The 16,108-nt window shown below is 45.3% G+C and overlaps 1 long non-coding RNA gene across 1 annotated transcript; it reads left to right on the top strand.

Annotated features, from left to right (window-relative positions):
- The first annotated feature begins 5,760 nt into the window (after nucleotides 1–5,760).
- On the top strand, nucleotides 5,761–15,554 carry LOC117129809. Its single transcript, XR_004453376.1, has 2 exons — nucleotides 5,761–5,836; nucleotides 15,005–15,554. It is a non-coding gene; the product is annotated as an uncharacterized LOC117129809 (long non-coding RNA).
- Nucleotides 15,555–16,108: the final 554 nt, after the last annotated feature.

Here is a 16,108-nt window from a genome sequence, read left to right as displayed (position 1 = left end):
TTGTCTTGGACACAACCTTGGCTTCACCATGAAGAAGTTGACAGGCCTCGACAGGCTGATCTGGACTCGGACAGAACCTCCTCTAGCTTCTGGACAGTTCTTCGGACTTCCCGGCGGAGTATCGAGCAGAACTTTGACTGATCTGAACCCATAGTTCTGAACTAACTCTGGACAGCACCTCCACTTGACCATCATAGAATATGACTGGCCTGGACGGATTTAATTTGGACAGAGCTTCCGCGTCACAATCGTAGAGAATCATCGATTGGACGGAACTGGCCTTCTCGGTCTTCAGAATCGATCAAACTTTAGATCGAACGCTTTCTTTCTCTCTCTCTCTCTCTCTCTCTCTAGCCACGTTGACTTCCCATCTGAAGTTATCTTCAATTGGTTGATCTTCAGTTGGCCAGAACCTTCCCTAGGCGCTGACTTGAAATCAGTAGAGAAACTGATCTCGAAAACTCTCTAAAACTCTCGAAATAGCTCAGAACCTCTTACTTTCTTTTTCTACTTTTACCATTCACGTCATCAGATATATATCTGGGGTCAACCGAAAATCCATCTCCATGATACTTCCCATGCCGATAGAAGTCCCCACGAAGGTCTGCCAGACTACCTTTTACGGGCTTCATTTGATTTGCATATTTGCTTGACTTTGCAACATTGCTGTGGGACTGCCTTGCTGAATATGGTGGACCCATGAAATGTTCGGAATTCATTTCTCCCTCCCTGGAAAACTTATGTTTCTTTCCAAGCCTCAAGAATCCAGATTTCTTTCTAACAACAATATCCTGATCACGCCAAGAACCTGTTCCAAAGAGTGGATCCTGGTCATCATCATCCATATTATCTTCTGACCCAAGAACCAAATGAGAACCATACTTGTGCCTAGCGAGAGAAGAGGTGTTGTATGCAGAGGTCATACCTAGCCCATTACAACCTGAAGCATATGGCCCAACAGACGTTTTATCAAAAGGAAATTTCAGTGTTGGTTTCGTCCATGCTTCCGTAACTCATGATTTAATCGGTTTTAAATATTTATCGAGTCAAAAGAGTCACAAAAGGCATTAGGGAAACCGGTCACGTCCAGCGATAGGATTTGTTGTTTTAGGAATTAGGATTGAGATAGTGGAATCTAGAACTGTTAGGAATGTTAAGTTTTGATCACTTAAGACTTAACATGGATCGAAGAAAATAGAAGATGGGTCGAGCATCAACTTTGTGGTTGAGTCGCGGGCAATACAGATCGATCGGAAATTTGAAGTACGAGAAGGTCGAAGAATGGATCGTGAGTGAAGCATGTGTTGAGATAAGCTGCTCTACCATTGTTAGAAATGTCTTAGATTGATCAGACGACAGTTTTGGAAGAATCACATTTTTGAAGCACGACGGTTTAGAAGCTCGACGTTTTTGAAGATTGACGTTTCTTCATCGCGAAGTTTTCTCGGAATATCTTCGTATCAGTAAAATATTATTCTGAAGACATTATAAGTCGGAAGCAGGACGGGAATTAAGCAGGACGAGAAGCAAGCACGATGGATTGAAGCACGACAGGAAAACCCGAAGTTGGGCGAAAACCCTAATTTTGGTATTATCGATTTTTCGAGGAAGCCGGAGGCTCGGGAAATATTTTCCATCAAGGTCAGGATTCACTTGGAGTTTATTAAAAATATTCATCTTTCTACATTATAGTACATGACACCGAACCGTTGGAATTTAGGGTAGGTATGGTCAAGTATCTTTGTGGTGGTCGAGTCGCGGGCGATATGGATCGATCGAGAAGTTTTGAAGTACGAGGTGGGCGAAGAAGTGATCGTGAGTTAACTATGGGTCGAATAAGTTGGTCGACCATAGTTAGAAGATGCCTTAGATTGATGAGACGGACATTTTGGAAGCATAACATTTTTGGAAGCACGACGGTTTAGAAGCTCGACGTTTGGGAAGAATGACGTTTCTTCAGCATGAAATTTTCCGCAAAACTTCGTATCAGCGGAATATTATTTCAAAGACATTGGAAACATGATGGGAATTAAGCACGACGGGAAGCAAGCACGACGAGAAGCAAGCACGACGGGATCAAAGCACGACGGAAAAACCTGAAATTGGACGAAAACCCTAATTTCGGTATTATGAAATTTTTCGAGGAAGCCGGAGGCTCAGGACATATTTCCCCTCAACTTCAGAGATCAAGTAGAGTTTATTAAAATTGTTCTGAGCATAAGAGAGGCTGTAGAAAAAAATTTGGGATTGATCGCGGGACGAAAATTTACCGGAAGGACCGAAATCGGGCCAATGGACCGAGAAGCTCGAGGTGGCTCTTTGCATGAGTTCAGAACGTGGTGTCAACTGTCCAGCAAGCTGAGTGTCTACAGAAGCTTGAGGTGTCGCCGTTAATGGAAGCAGTCCATGCAGCTTGACATGTAGAAGCACGAGGTGGATCGACCAAGCACGAGGTGTCTCCGCGCATGCAACCGAAGCATGCGGCCAGCCATGTGGGTGATGCTGTGGCGCCTTGCATGAGTTCCAGTCATGCATCCTGACATCTGGGAGGAGTGGTGGCGTCCTGCATGTGTCCTGGACATGCAGCCAGCCATGTGGAGCACGAGGTGGATCGGCCAAGCACGAGATGTCGCAACGCATGCAATCGAAGCATGCTGATCGACATGTGTGAGGATGTGTGGCGCCTTGCATGAGCTCCAGTCATGCAGCCTGACATCTGGGAGGAGTGGTGGCGTCCTGCATGTGTCCTGGACATGCAGCCAGACATGTGGAGCACGAGGTGCCGCCGTGCATGCGTCCGGAGCCATGCGAAGCGACACACGGGCGGCCACCAACCTGAATCTGATTGGCTGGTGTCTTCTATAAATAGGCCACGACCCCAGCTCATTTGAGGACATCCATACCTGTCCAAACCCATTTCAAAACATGAGAGAAAAGTAGAAAAAGAAAGCAAGTGATTCCGAGATATTTCGAGAGTTTTAGAGAGTTTTCGAGATCAGTTCTCTATTGATTTCGAGTCAGCGCCTAGGGAAGGTTCTGTCCAACTGAAGGCCAATCAAATGAAGATCAGCTCAGATTGGAATCAAGTCAACGTGGCCAGAGAGAAAGAGAGAGAGAAAGAAAGTGTTCGATCTAGAGTTTGATCGATTCTGAAGACCGAGAAGGCCAGTTCCGTCCAATCATCGATTCTTTACGATTGTGACGCGGAAGCTCTGTCCAATTCAATTCGTCCAAGCCAGTCATATTCTATGATGATCAAGTGGAGGTACTGTCCAGAGTTAGTTCAGAACTATGGGTTCAGATCAGTCGAAGTTCTGCTCGATACTCCGCCGGGAAGTCCGAAGAACTGTCCAGAAGCTAGAGGAGGTTCTGTCCGAGTCCAGATCAGCCTGTCAAGGCCTGTCAACTTCTTCATGGTGAAGCCAAGGTTGTGTCCAAGACAAGATCAGTCCAGTCCAGTCCAGTCAAGTCTTCCATCGGGTTTTGGCCAAGTCCTCTCCGATCAACCAGCTGCTTCTCGCCTAGAACACTGTGAGTTGGTTTTGTTTGAATTCCACTTGGAATTTAGGGTAGATCGAGTCGCATATAGAGTAGAATGATCACGTTATTGAATGGTAGAGTCCTTAGGGTTATTTTATTTATGGAATTGGACTCAGTTTAGCATGGGCTAAGCTGAGATGATTGGAATTAAGACTGAGTTGATAACCTGATTAGGACTAAGAATAGGATGCATCATGTTTTCTATTCTTGCGTGTTGATATGGTTGAGTGCAGGTTCCCTTTATCTTTAAAGATAGTTTCTTAGCGGGAGGCTGGACTATCTGGGTAACCGTTTGATTGTATTGTTTAGTATTGATATTATTGTTTAGTTATTAGTACTAAGGGTCTTAGGCCATATAGGCCGGACTACTGGTACTATATTTAGTCTTGTGGAGTCGAGTGTCTAGTTAGAATCTGGAACTTTGGCTTTAGGTTAGGTTCTAGATTGAGTTTGTGTTGTGTGAGTGTGCCGACAGTATGTGCGTAACCCGCCCATATTAGGCTTGTTTGGGGTTGATTAGTGTTTCCTCGCCCTCGTATTCAGCGGGTTCAAGTAAACCCCTTATTCGCTGGATCGGGAAGACTCAGAGAGACGGGATCATGGCCTATGGCTGAGTGATTACACGACGGTGTAATGTGGCAGTGACCCGAAGGACTGTGGGCTGTCGCGCGGTGACCCGAAGGACTGTGGGCCGCGGTCGGTTGAAAGTTCCTTCTTCTGGCCTTTGTGGTAGGAAGATAGGATATTGCCGATATAGAGGATGAACACTAAGTCACCATTTCCCGGGGTAGTGTGTTGTGTTGTGTTTAGAGTGTCGTAGAGGGTTATGGTACCCTCGAGTTAGTGTAGCACCGATATACGGTGTTACAAGTTAGATCGAGTCGTAGTTACTCATAGTCTTATTAGTGTGATTGTGTTTGTGGTTGATCGATTTGCTTGCAGGTTCTGACATTAAGTCCTAAGTCTGGCTTAGGTACTGGATTAGGCTTGATGTGTATTTTGTTAGTGTAGGCCTGACGTTGGCCTATATGTGTTTGAGTGATTGCTTGTGAAGGGTGGTGGATATTAAAGCTATGCGGTATCATTGGTTGGCTGATCATGTTCTTGTTTGATTGTTGGTCGATCGGCCAATGGTATTTGTATAGTCTAAGTGTCTAACACTACATGAGTACTGAACTCAAGCATATATATGGTTAACTAGGGATTGCTTGTTGACTTGTTTTAATGCAGGTTCCCGTTACTTGAAGCTAGATCATGGCAGGAGGCCAAGTCTAACTTAGTAACGGTTTGCTTAGCCTTAGCTTTTATTGCATGCTAGGGCTAGATTGATTGTTATTTTGGGTTGTCTGGGTAGAGTCTAGGTTGCGGGTAGAGGCCGCCAGCTCACTGAGTAATACTAGATTACTCATCCAACTCCGTTGTCCTTTTTGCAGGTCGCTTTAGGTAAGGATGATCGGATAGCTACGTGCTGGACGTTAGGACCGCCGGTGTAGATTTTCATGCCTTTTGTAAACGGTATTGTGAATTGTGTTATGTTGACTCGATTTGGCATTAGGCCGGGCCCAGTCTTGAATTATTCAATGTATGAATATTTCTTGAATCAATAAAAGTAATTGTTTTATATGCGCTTCATGAGTACTCTGATATTTGACTAGTCCGGTCTAACACAACGTTAGGTCGAGTTACGGGTTGAAAAGCCTTAGGCCTTGATCTAACGGAAAACGCTAACTCTAGGTACGGGTTGCAAAGCCTTATGCCTTGACGCAGCGGGACGAGTTAGTGGATGAACTGGTCTAGGTCGTGGAGTAAAGTTTGTGACTCTGACCGGATTGTCCCTAGCCCGTCACGTAGCGCTTCCGGACCATGGTGTTGGGTTGGACGGTCAGTCATGTTCTTGTTTGATTGTTGGCTGGCCGGTTGGCCTTTCATCTCCAACCCTGGGTATTGGACGGTCGATCGGTCATGTTCTTGTTTGATTGTTGGCCGGTTGATCGACCATATGTCTAGGACGGTTCGGGGGTGTTACAGAGGTGGTATCAGAGCATGGTTTCGTCCATGCTTCCGGAACTCATGATTTAATCGGTTTTAAATATTTATCGAGTCAAAATGAGTCACAAAAGGCATTAGGGAAACCGGTCACGTCCAGCGATAAGATTTGTGGTTTTAGGAAATTAGGATTGAGATAGTGGAATCTAGAACTGTTAGGTTGCTTAGGTAGAACTGTTAGGTTGCTTGGGTAGAACTGTTAGATTGCTGGTTAGAATTGCGGTTAGGTTGCATTGTTAGTATTTGCTAGGTTAGTAGATTATTTGATTAATTTTCTACTAACTTGCATGTTAAGTGTTCTTTTGAGTTGCAGCGAGTAAGTGCGTTTGTTGATCGGAACTTTAAGGGATGAAAACCTTAAAGTGGAGGGAGTTCGAGGCCAAACCCAAACCCGAAGCGAAAGAGTGGAGGCAGATTCAGAGAACTGGGCTGTGGTATGGACTGGACAGATGGGAGGAAACAAGACTTCATTGGGGAAAGGACTTCATCAGTACTTGGGAAGACGAAGATCGAGAAGGATTTGAGGAATCTGGACAAGGATGATATCTATCGAAATGACAAGATAGTATCATGGGCGATGAGTGTGTTATGACAGAGTAAAAGCAAGAGGATGACTCAGTGATCATTCAAGTGATAAGATATGAAGACGATTGTGGAGGCCTTGAAGAGGACACTCAAGGAACCGTGGTGGACAGAGTAAAGAGGTTATGGAGAATGTTGTGAAGAGGAGCAATTGCACAGCTAAGAATTCGAGGACGAATTCTATTAAGAGGGGGAGAATGTAGAAAGCCGTTAAAAAAAAAAAAAAGAAATGGTCAAGTATCTTTGTGGTGGTCGAGTCGCGGGCGATATGGATCGATCGAGAAGTTTTGAAGTACGAGGTGGGCGAAGAAGTGATCGTGAGTTAACTATGGGTCGAATAAGTTGGTCGACCATAGTTAGAAGATGCCTTAGATTGATGAGACGGACATTTTGGAAGCATAACATTTTTGGAAGCACGACGGTTTAGAAGCTCGACGCTTGGGAAGAATGATGTTTCTTCAGCATGAAATTTTCCGCAAAACTTCGTATCAGCGGAATATTATTTCAAAGACATTGGAAACATGATGGGAATTAAGCACGACGGGAAGCAAGCACGACGAGAAGCAAGCACGACGGGATCAAAGCACGACGGAAAAACCTGAAATTGGACGAAAACCCTAATTTCGGTATTATGAAATTTTTCGAGGAAGCCGGAGGCTCAGGACATATTTCCCCTCAACTTCAGAGATCAAGTGGAGTTTATTAAAATTGTTCTGAGCATAAGAGAGGCTGTAGAAAAAAATTTGGGATTGATCGCGGGACGAAAATTTACCGGAAGGACCGAAATCGGGCCAATGGACCGAGAAGCTCGAGGTGGCTCTTTGCATGAGTTCAGAACGTGGTGTCAACTGTCCAGCAAGCTGAGTGTCTACAGAAGCTTGAGGTGTCGCCGTTAATGGAAGCAGTCCATGCAGCTTGACATGTAGAAGCACGAGGTGGATCGACCAAGCACGAGGTGTCTCCGCGCATGCAACCGAAGCATGCGGCCAGCCATGTGTGTGATGCTGTGGCGCCTTGCATGAGTTCCAGTCATGCAGCCTGACATCTGGGAGGAGTGGTGGCGTCCTGCATGTGTCCTGGACATGCAGCCAGCCATGTGGAGCACGAGGTGGATCGGCCAAGCACGAGATGTCGCAACGCATGCAATCGAAGCATGCTGATCGACATGTGTGAGGATGTGTGGCGCCTTGCATGAGCTCCAGTCATGCAGCCTGACATCTGGGAGGAGTGGTGGCGTCCTGCATGTGTCCTGGACATGCAGCCAGACATGTGGAGCACGAGGTGCCGCCGTGCATGCGTCCGGAGCCATGCGAAGCGACACACGGGCGGCCACCAACCTGAATCTGATTGGCTGGTGTCTTCTATAAATAGGCCACGACCCCAGCTCATTTGAGGACATCCAGACCTGTCCAAACCCATTTCAAAACATGAGAGAAAAGTAGAAAAAGAAAGCAAGTGATTCCGAGATATTTCGAGAGTTTTAGAGAGTTTTCGAGATCAGTTCTCTATTGATTTCGAGTCAGCGCCTAGGGAAGGTTCTGTCCAACTGAAGGCCAATCAAATGAAGATCAGCTCAGATGGGAATCAAGTCAACGTGGCCAGAGAGAAAGAGAGAGAGAAAGAAAGTGTTCGATCTAGAGTTTGATCGATTCTGAAGACCGAGAAGGCCAGTTCCGTCCAATCATCGATTCTTTACGATTGTGACGCGGAAGCTCTGTCCAATTCAATTCGTCCAAGCCAGTCATATTCTATGATGATCAAGTGGAGGTACTGTCCAGAGTTAGTTCAGAACTATGGGTTCAGATCAGTCGAAGTTCTGCTCGATACTCCGCCGGGAAGTCCGAAGAACTGTCCAGAAGCTAGAGGAGGTTCTGTCCGAGTCCAGATCAGCCTGTCAAGGCCTGTCAACTTCTTCATGGTGAAGCCAAGGTTGTGTCCAAGACAAGATCAGTCCGGTCCAGTCCAGTCAAGTCTTCCATCGGGTTTTGGCCAAGTCCTCTCCGATCAACCAGCTGCTTCTCGCCTAGAACACTGTGAGTTGGTTTTGTTTGAATTCCACTTGGAATTTAGGGTAGATCGAGTCGCATATAGAGTAGAATGATCACGTTATTGAATGGTAGAGTCCTTAGGGTTATTTTATTTATGGAATTGGACTCAGTTTAGCATGGGCTAAGCTGAGATGATTGGAATTAAGACTGAGTTGATAACCTGATTAGGACTAAGAATAGGATGCATCATGTTTTCTATTCTTGCGTGTTGATATGGTTGAGTGCAGGTTCCCTTTATCTTTAAAGATAGTTTCTTAGCGGGAGGCTGGACTATCTGGGTAACGGTTTGATTGTATTGTTTAGTATTGATATTATTGTTTAGTTATTAGTACTAAGGGTCTTAGGCCATATAGGCCGGACTACTGGTACTATATTTAGTCTTGTGGAGTCGAGTGTCTAGTTAGAATCTGGAACTTTGGCTTTAGGTTAGGTTCTAGATTGAGTTTGTGTTGTGTGAGTGTGCCGACAGTATGTGCGTAACCCGCCCATATTAGGCTTGTTTGGGGTTGATTAGTGTTTCCTCGCCCTCGTATTCAGCGGGTTCAAGTAAACCCCTTATTCGCTGGATCGGGAAGACTCAGAGAGACGGGATCATGGCCTATGGCTGAGTGATTACACGACGGTGTAATGTGGTAGTGACCCGAAGGACTGTGGGCTGTCGCGCGGTGACCCGAAGGACTGTGGGCCGCGGTCGGTTGAAAGTTCCTTCTTCTGGCCTTTGTGGTAGGAAGATAGGATATTGCCGATAGAGAGGATGAACACTAAGTCACCATTTCCCGGGGTAGTGTGTTGTGTTGTGTTTAGAGTGTCGTAGAGGGTTATGGTACCCTCGAGTTAGTGTAGCACCGATATACGGTGTTACAAGTTAGATCGAGTCGTAGTTACTCATAGTCTTATTAGTGTGATTGTGTTTGTGGTTGATCGATTTGCTTGCAGGTTCTGACATTAAGTCCTAAGTCTGGCTTAGGTACTGGATTAGGCTTGATGTGTATTTTGTTAGTGTAGGCCTGACGTTGGCCTATATGTGTTTGAGTGATTGCTTGTGAAGGGTGGTGGATATTAAAGCTATGCGGTATCATTGGTTGGCTGATCATGTTCTTGTTTGATTGTTGGTCGATCGGCCAATGGTATTTGTATAGTCTAAGTGTCTAACACTACATGAGTACTGAACTCAAGCATATATATGGTTAACTAGGGATTGCTTGTTGACTTGTTTTAATGCAGGTTCCCGTTACTTGAAGCTAGATCATGGCAGGAGGCCAAGTCTAACTTAGTAACGGTTTGCTTAGCCTTAGCTTTTATTGCATGCTAGGGCTAGATTGATTGTTATTTTGGGTTGTCTGGGTAGAGTCTAGGTTGCGGGTAGAGGCCGCCAGCTCACTGAGTAATACTAGATTACTCATCCAACTCCGTTGTCCTTTTTGCAGGTCGCTTTAGGTAAGGATGATCGGATAGCTACGTGCTGGACGTTAGGACCGCCGGTGTAGATTTTCATGCCTTTTGTAAACGGTATTGTGAATTGTGTTATGTTGACTCGATTTGGCATTAGGCCGGGCCCAGTCTTGAATTATTCAATGTATGAATATTTCTTGAATCAATAAAAGTAATTGTTTTATATGCGCTTCATGAGTACTCTGATATTTGACTAGTCCGGTCTAACACAACGTTAGGTCGAGTTACGGGTTGAAAAGCCTTAGGCCTTGATCTAACGGAAAACGCTAACTCTAGGTACGGGTTGCAAAGCCTTATGCCTTGACGCAGCGGGACGAGTTAGTGGATGAACTGGTCTAGGTCGTGGAGTAAAGTTTGTGACTCTGACCGGATTGTCCCTAGCCCGTCACGTAGCGCTTCCGGACCATGGTGTTGGGTTGGACGGTCAGTCATGTTCTTGTTTGATTGTTGGCTGGCCGGTTGGCCTTTCATCTCCAACCCTGGGTATTGGACGGTCGATCGGTCATGTTCTTGTTTGATTGTTGGCCGGTTGATCGACCATATGTCTAGGACGGTTCGGGGGTGTTACAGAGGTGGGCCGACTAGGCATAGGCATAGGGCGGGTTATCACAGTCGTAACACCCCCGAACCGTCCTAGGCATAGGTCGACCCACCGGCCAACAATCAAACAAGAACATGACCGACGGACGACCCACACCAAGGGTTGGAGATGAAAGGCCAACCGGCCAGCCAACAATCAAACAAGAACATGACTGACCGTCCAACCCAACACCATGGTCCGGAAGCGCTACGTGACGGGCTAGGGACAATCCGGTCAGAGTCACAAACTTTACTCCACGACCTAGACCAGTTCATCCACTAACTCGTCCCGCTGCGTCAAGGCATAAGGCTTTGCAACCCGTACCTAGAGTTAGCGTTTTCCGTTAGATCAAGGCCTAAGGCTTTTCAACCCGTACCTCGACCTAACGTTGTGTTAGACCGGACTAGTCAAATATCAGAGTACTCATGAAGCGCATATAAAACAATTACTTTTATTGATTCAAGAAATATTCATACATTGAATAATTCAAGACTGGGCCCGGCCTAATGCCAAATCGAGTCAACATAACACAATTCACAATACCGTTTACAAAAGGCATGAAAATCTACACCGGCGGTCCTAACGTCCAGCACGAAGAATTTCTGCAATTGTTTTGCGGAAGCTCTGCCCAAATCAATCTGTCCACTCTATTCATATTCTTTGATGATCAAGTGGAGGTGCTGTCCAAGATCAGTTCAGTTCCATGGTTTCAGTTCAGTCGAGGTTATGGTTCGATACTCTGTTCAGATTTCAGAAGAATTGTTCAGAAGCTAGAGGAGGTTCTGTCCGAGTCCAGATCAGCCTGTCGAGGCCTGTCAACTTCTTCATGGTGAAGCCAAGGTTGTGTCCAAGACAAGATCAGTCCAGTCCAGTTCAGTCAAGGCGTCCATTGGGTTTTGGCCAAGTCTTCTCCGATCAACCAGCTGCTTCTCGCCTAGAACACTGTGAGTTGGTTTGTTTGAATTCCACTTGGAATTTAGGGTAGATCGAGTCTGCATATAGATTAGAATGATCACGCTATTGAATGGTAGAGTCCTTAGGGTTATTTTATTTATGGAACCGGACTCAGTTTAGCAAGGGCTAAGCTGAGATGAATGGAATTAAGACTGAGTTGATAACCTGATTAGGACTAAGATTAGGATGCATCATGTTTTCTATTATTGCGTGTTGATATGGTTGAGTGCAGGTTCCCGTTATCTTCAAGGATAGTTTCATAGCAGGAGGCTGGACTATCTGGATAACGGTTTGATTTATTTGTTTAGTATTGATATTATTGTTTAGTTATTAGTACTAAGGGTCTTAGGCCATATAGGCCGGACTACTGGTACTATGGTTAGTCTTGTGGAGTCGTGTCTAGTTAGGATCTGGAACTTTGGCTTTAGGTTAGGTTCTAGATTGAGTTTGTTTTGTTGTGAGTGTGCCGATAGTATGTGCGAAACCCGCCCATACTAGGCTTGTGTAGGGGTGATTAGTGTTTCCTCGGCCTCGTACCCAGCGGGTTCAAGGAAACCCCTTATTCGCTGGATCGGGAAGACTCAGACGAACGGTGTCATGTACTATGGCTGAGTATTACACGACGGTGTAATGTGGCAGTGACCCTAACGACTGTGGGCTGTCGCGCGGTGACCCGAAGGACTGTGGGCCGCGGTCGGTTGAAAGTTCCTTCTTCTGGCCTTTGTGGTAGGAAGATAGGATATTGCCGATAGAGAGGATGAACACTAAGTCACCATTTCCCGGGGTAGTGTGTTGTGTTGTGTTTAGAGTGTCGTAGAGGGTTATGGAACCCTCGAGTTAGCGTAGCACCGATATACGGTGTTATGAGTTAGATCGAGTCGTAGATTCTCATAGTCTTATTATTGTGATTGTGTTTGTGGTTGATTTATTTGCTTGCAGGTTCTGACGTTAAGTCTAAGTCTGGTTTAGGTACCGGATTAGGCTTGATGTGTATTTCGTTAGTGTAGGCCTGACGTTGGCCTGTATGTGTTTGAGTGATTGCTTGTGAAGGGTGGTGGATATTAAAGCTATGCGGTATCATTGGTTGGCCGATCATGTTCTTGTTTGATTGTTGGTCGATCAATTAATGATACTTGTATAGTCTAAGTGTCTAACACTACATGAGTATTGAACTCAGGCATATATATGGTTAACTAGGGATTGCTTGTTGACTTGTTTTAATGCAGGTTCCCGTTACTTGAAGCTAGATCATGGCAGGAGGCCAAGTCTAACTTAGTAACGGTTTGCTTAGCCTTAGCTATTATTGCATGCTAGGGCTAGATTGATTGTTATTTTGGGTTGTCTGGGTAGAGTCTAGGTTGCGGGTAGAGGCCGCCAGCTCACTGAGTAATACTAGATTACTCATCCAACTCCGTTGTCCTTTTTGCAGGTCGCTTTAGGTAAGGATGATCGGATAGCTTCGTGCTGGACGTTAGGACCGCCGGTGTAGATTTTCATGCCTTTTGTAAACGGTATTGTGAATTGTGTTATGTTGACTCGATTTGGCATTAGGCCGGGCCCAGTCTTGAATTATTCAATGTATGAATATTTCTTGAATCAATAAAATTAATTGTTTTATATGCGCTTCATGAGTACTCTGATATTTGACTAGTCCGGTCTAATACAACGTTAGGTCGAGGTACGGGTTGAAAAGCCTTAGGCCTTGATCTAATGGAAAACGCTAACTCTAGGTATGGGTTGCAAAGCCTTATGCCTTGACGCAGCGGGACGAGTTAGTGGATGAACTGGTCTAGGTCGTGGAGTAAAGTTTGTGACTCTGACCGGATTGTCCCTAGCCCGTCACGTAGCGCTTCCGGACCATGGTGTTGGGTTGGACGGTCAGTCATGTTCTTGTTTGATTGTTGGCTGGCCGGTTGGCCTTTCATCTCCAACACCTCGTGCTCCACATGGCTGGCTGCATGTCCAGGACACATGCAGGACGCCACCACTCCTCCCAGATGTCAGGCTGCATGACTGGAGCTCATGCAAGGCGCCACACATCCTCACACATGTCGATCAGCATGCTTCGGTTGCATGCGTCGCGACATCTCGTGCTCCACATGGCTGCCTGCATGTCCAGGACACATGCAGGACGCCACCACTCCTCCCAGATGTCAGGCTGCATGACTGGAGCTCATGCAAGGTGCCACACATCACACACATGGCTGGCCGCATGCTTTGGTTGCATGCGCGGAGACACCTCGTGCTTGGTCGATCCACCTCGTCCTTCTACATGTGAAGCTGCATGTGCAGCTTACATGCATGTCGACACCTCAAGCTTCTGTAGACACTCATCTTGCTGGACAGTTGACACCACGTTCTGAACCCATGCAACAAGCCACCTCGAGCTTCTCGGTCCATTGGCCTGATTTCGGTCCTTCCGGTAAATTTCTGACCGGCGATTAATCCCGAATATTTTTCTTCTCTCATTCAGATGAGTTTAATATTTTTAATAAACTCCAATCTGAAGTCTGACCTTGGCGGTAAATATTTCCCGATCCTTCGGCTTCATCAAAGACTTGCATAATACCGAAATTAGGGTTTTAGTCTAATTTCGGGTCTTCCCGTCGTGCTTCAATCCCGTCGTGCTTGCTTCCCATCGTGCTTACTTCCCGTCGTGCTTAATTCCCATCATGTTTCCAATGTCTTCGAATTAATATTCCGCTGATACGAAGTTTCACGAAAACTTCATGCTGAAGAAACGTCATTCTTCCAAAACGTCGAGCTTCTAAACCGTCGTGCTTCCAAAAATGTTATGCTTCGAAAACGTCCGTCTCATCAATCTAAGACATCTTCTAACTATGGTCGAGCAACTTATTCGACTCATAGTTCACTCACGATCACTTCTTTGCCCACCTCGTACTTCAAAGCTTCTTGATCGATCCATATCGCATGCGACTCGACCACCACAAAGATACTCGACCACTCTTTTCTTTCTTTTTTTTTTTTTTTTTTTAACGGGTTTCTACATTCTCCCCCCCTTAATAGAATTCGTCCTCCAATTCTTAGTTGCGAAATTGCTCGTCTTCACAACATTCTCCAAGCATCTCCATAACCTCTTTACTCTGTCCATAACTGTTCCTTGAGTGTCCTCTTCAAGGCCTCGACAATCGTCTTCATATCTCATCACTGGAATGATCACTGAGTCATCCTCTTGCTTTTACTCTGCCATAACACACTCATTGCCCTGATACGATCTTGTCCATGCTCGTTGCTGATTACTCCAACAATTTTCTCGATCTTTGTTTTCCCAACTACTGATGAAGTCATTTCCCAACGAAGTTTTGTTTCCTCCCATCTGTCCAGTCCATACCACTGTCCAGTTCTCTGAATCTGTATCTCCTCTTTCGCTTCGGGTTTGGGTTTGGCCTTGAACTCCCATCCACTTTAAGGTTTTCATCCCTTAAAGTTCCGATCAACGAACACACTTACTCGCTGCAACTCAAAAGAACACCTCACATGCAAGTTAGTAGACACATTAATCAAATAATCTACTAACCTAGCAAATACTAACAATGCAACCTAACCGCAATTCTAACCAGCAACCTAACAGTTCTACCCAAGCAACCTAGCAATTTTAGATTCCACTATCTCAATCCTAATTCCTAAAACCACAAATCCTATCGCTGGACGTGACCGGTTTCCCTAATGCCTTTTGTGACTCATTTTGACTCGATAAAATATTCAAAAACCGATTAAATCATGAGTTCCGAAAGCATGGACGAAACCATGCTCTGATACCACCTCTCTTAGTATTTTCTAGGTTAGTAGATTATTTGATTAATTGTCTACTAACTTGCATGTTAAGTGTTCTTTTGAGTTGCAGTGAGTAAGTATGTTTGTTGATCGGAACTTTAAGGGATGAAAACCTTAAAGTGGAGGGAGTTCGAGGCCAAACCCAAACCCGAAGCGAAAGAGTGGAGGCAGATTCAGAGAACTGGACAGTGGTATGGACTGGACAGATGGGAGGAAACAAAACTTCGTTGGGAAAGGACTTCATCAGTAGTTGGGAAAACAAAGATCGAGAAAATGGTTGGAGTAATCAGGAACGAGCATGGACAAGATCGTATCAGGGCAATGAGTATGTTATGGCAGAGTAAAACAAAGAGGATGACTCAGTGATCATTCAAGTGAAGAGATATGAAGACAATTGTGGAGGCCTTGAAGAGGACACTCAAGGAACCGTGGTGGACAGAGTAAAGAGGTTATGGAGACAAGTGGAGAATCTTGGGAAGACGAGCAACGGCGCAACTAAGAATTCGAGGACGAATTCTATTAAGGGGAGGAGAATGTAGAAACCCGTTAAAAAAAAAGGAGAGATAATGGTCGAGTACCTTTGTGGTGGTCGAGTCGCGGGCGATCGAGAAGTTTTGAAGTACGAATTGGGCGAAGAAGTGATCGTGAGTTAACTATGGGTCGAATAAGTTGCTCGACCATAGTTAGAAGATGTCTTAGATTGATGAGACAGACGTTTTCGAAGCATAACATTTTTGGAAGCACGACGGTTTAAAAGCTCGACGTTTTGGAAGAATGACGTTTCTTCAGCATGAAGTTTTCCGCAAAACTTCATATCAGCGGATTATTATTTCGAAGACATTGGAAACATGATGGGAATTAAGCACGACGGGATTGAAGCACGATGGAAAAACCCGAAATTGGACGAAAACCCTAATTTCGGTGTTATGAAATTTTTCGAGGAAGCCGGAGGCTCAGGACATATAATCCCTCAACTTCAGAGATCAAGTGGAGTTTATTTAAATTGTTCTGAGCATCAGAAAGGGTGTAGAAAAATATTTTGGATTGATCGCGGGACGAAAATTCACCGGAATGGTCGAAATCAGGCGATTGGACCGAGAAGCTCGAGGTG

This window comes from Brassica rapa, unplaced genomic scaffold (assembly GCF_000309985.2).
Source record: "Brassica rapa cultivar Chiifu-401-42 unplaced genomic scaffold, CAAS_Brap_v3.01 Scaffold0166, whole genome shotgun sequence".
NCBI classification, from domain to species: domain Eukaryota; kingdom Viridiplantae; phylum Streptophyta; class Magnoliopsida; order Brassicales; family Brassicaceae; genus Brassica; species Brassica rapa.
This window is presented reverse-complemented; position numbering and strand designations above follow the sequence as displayed.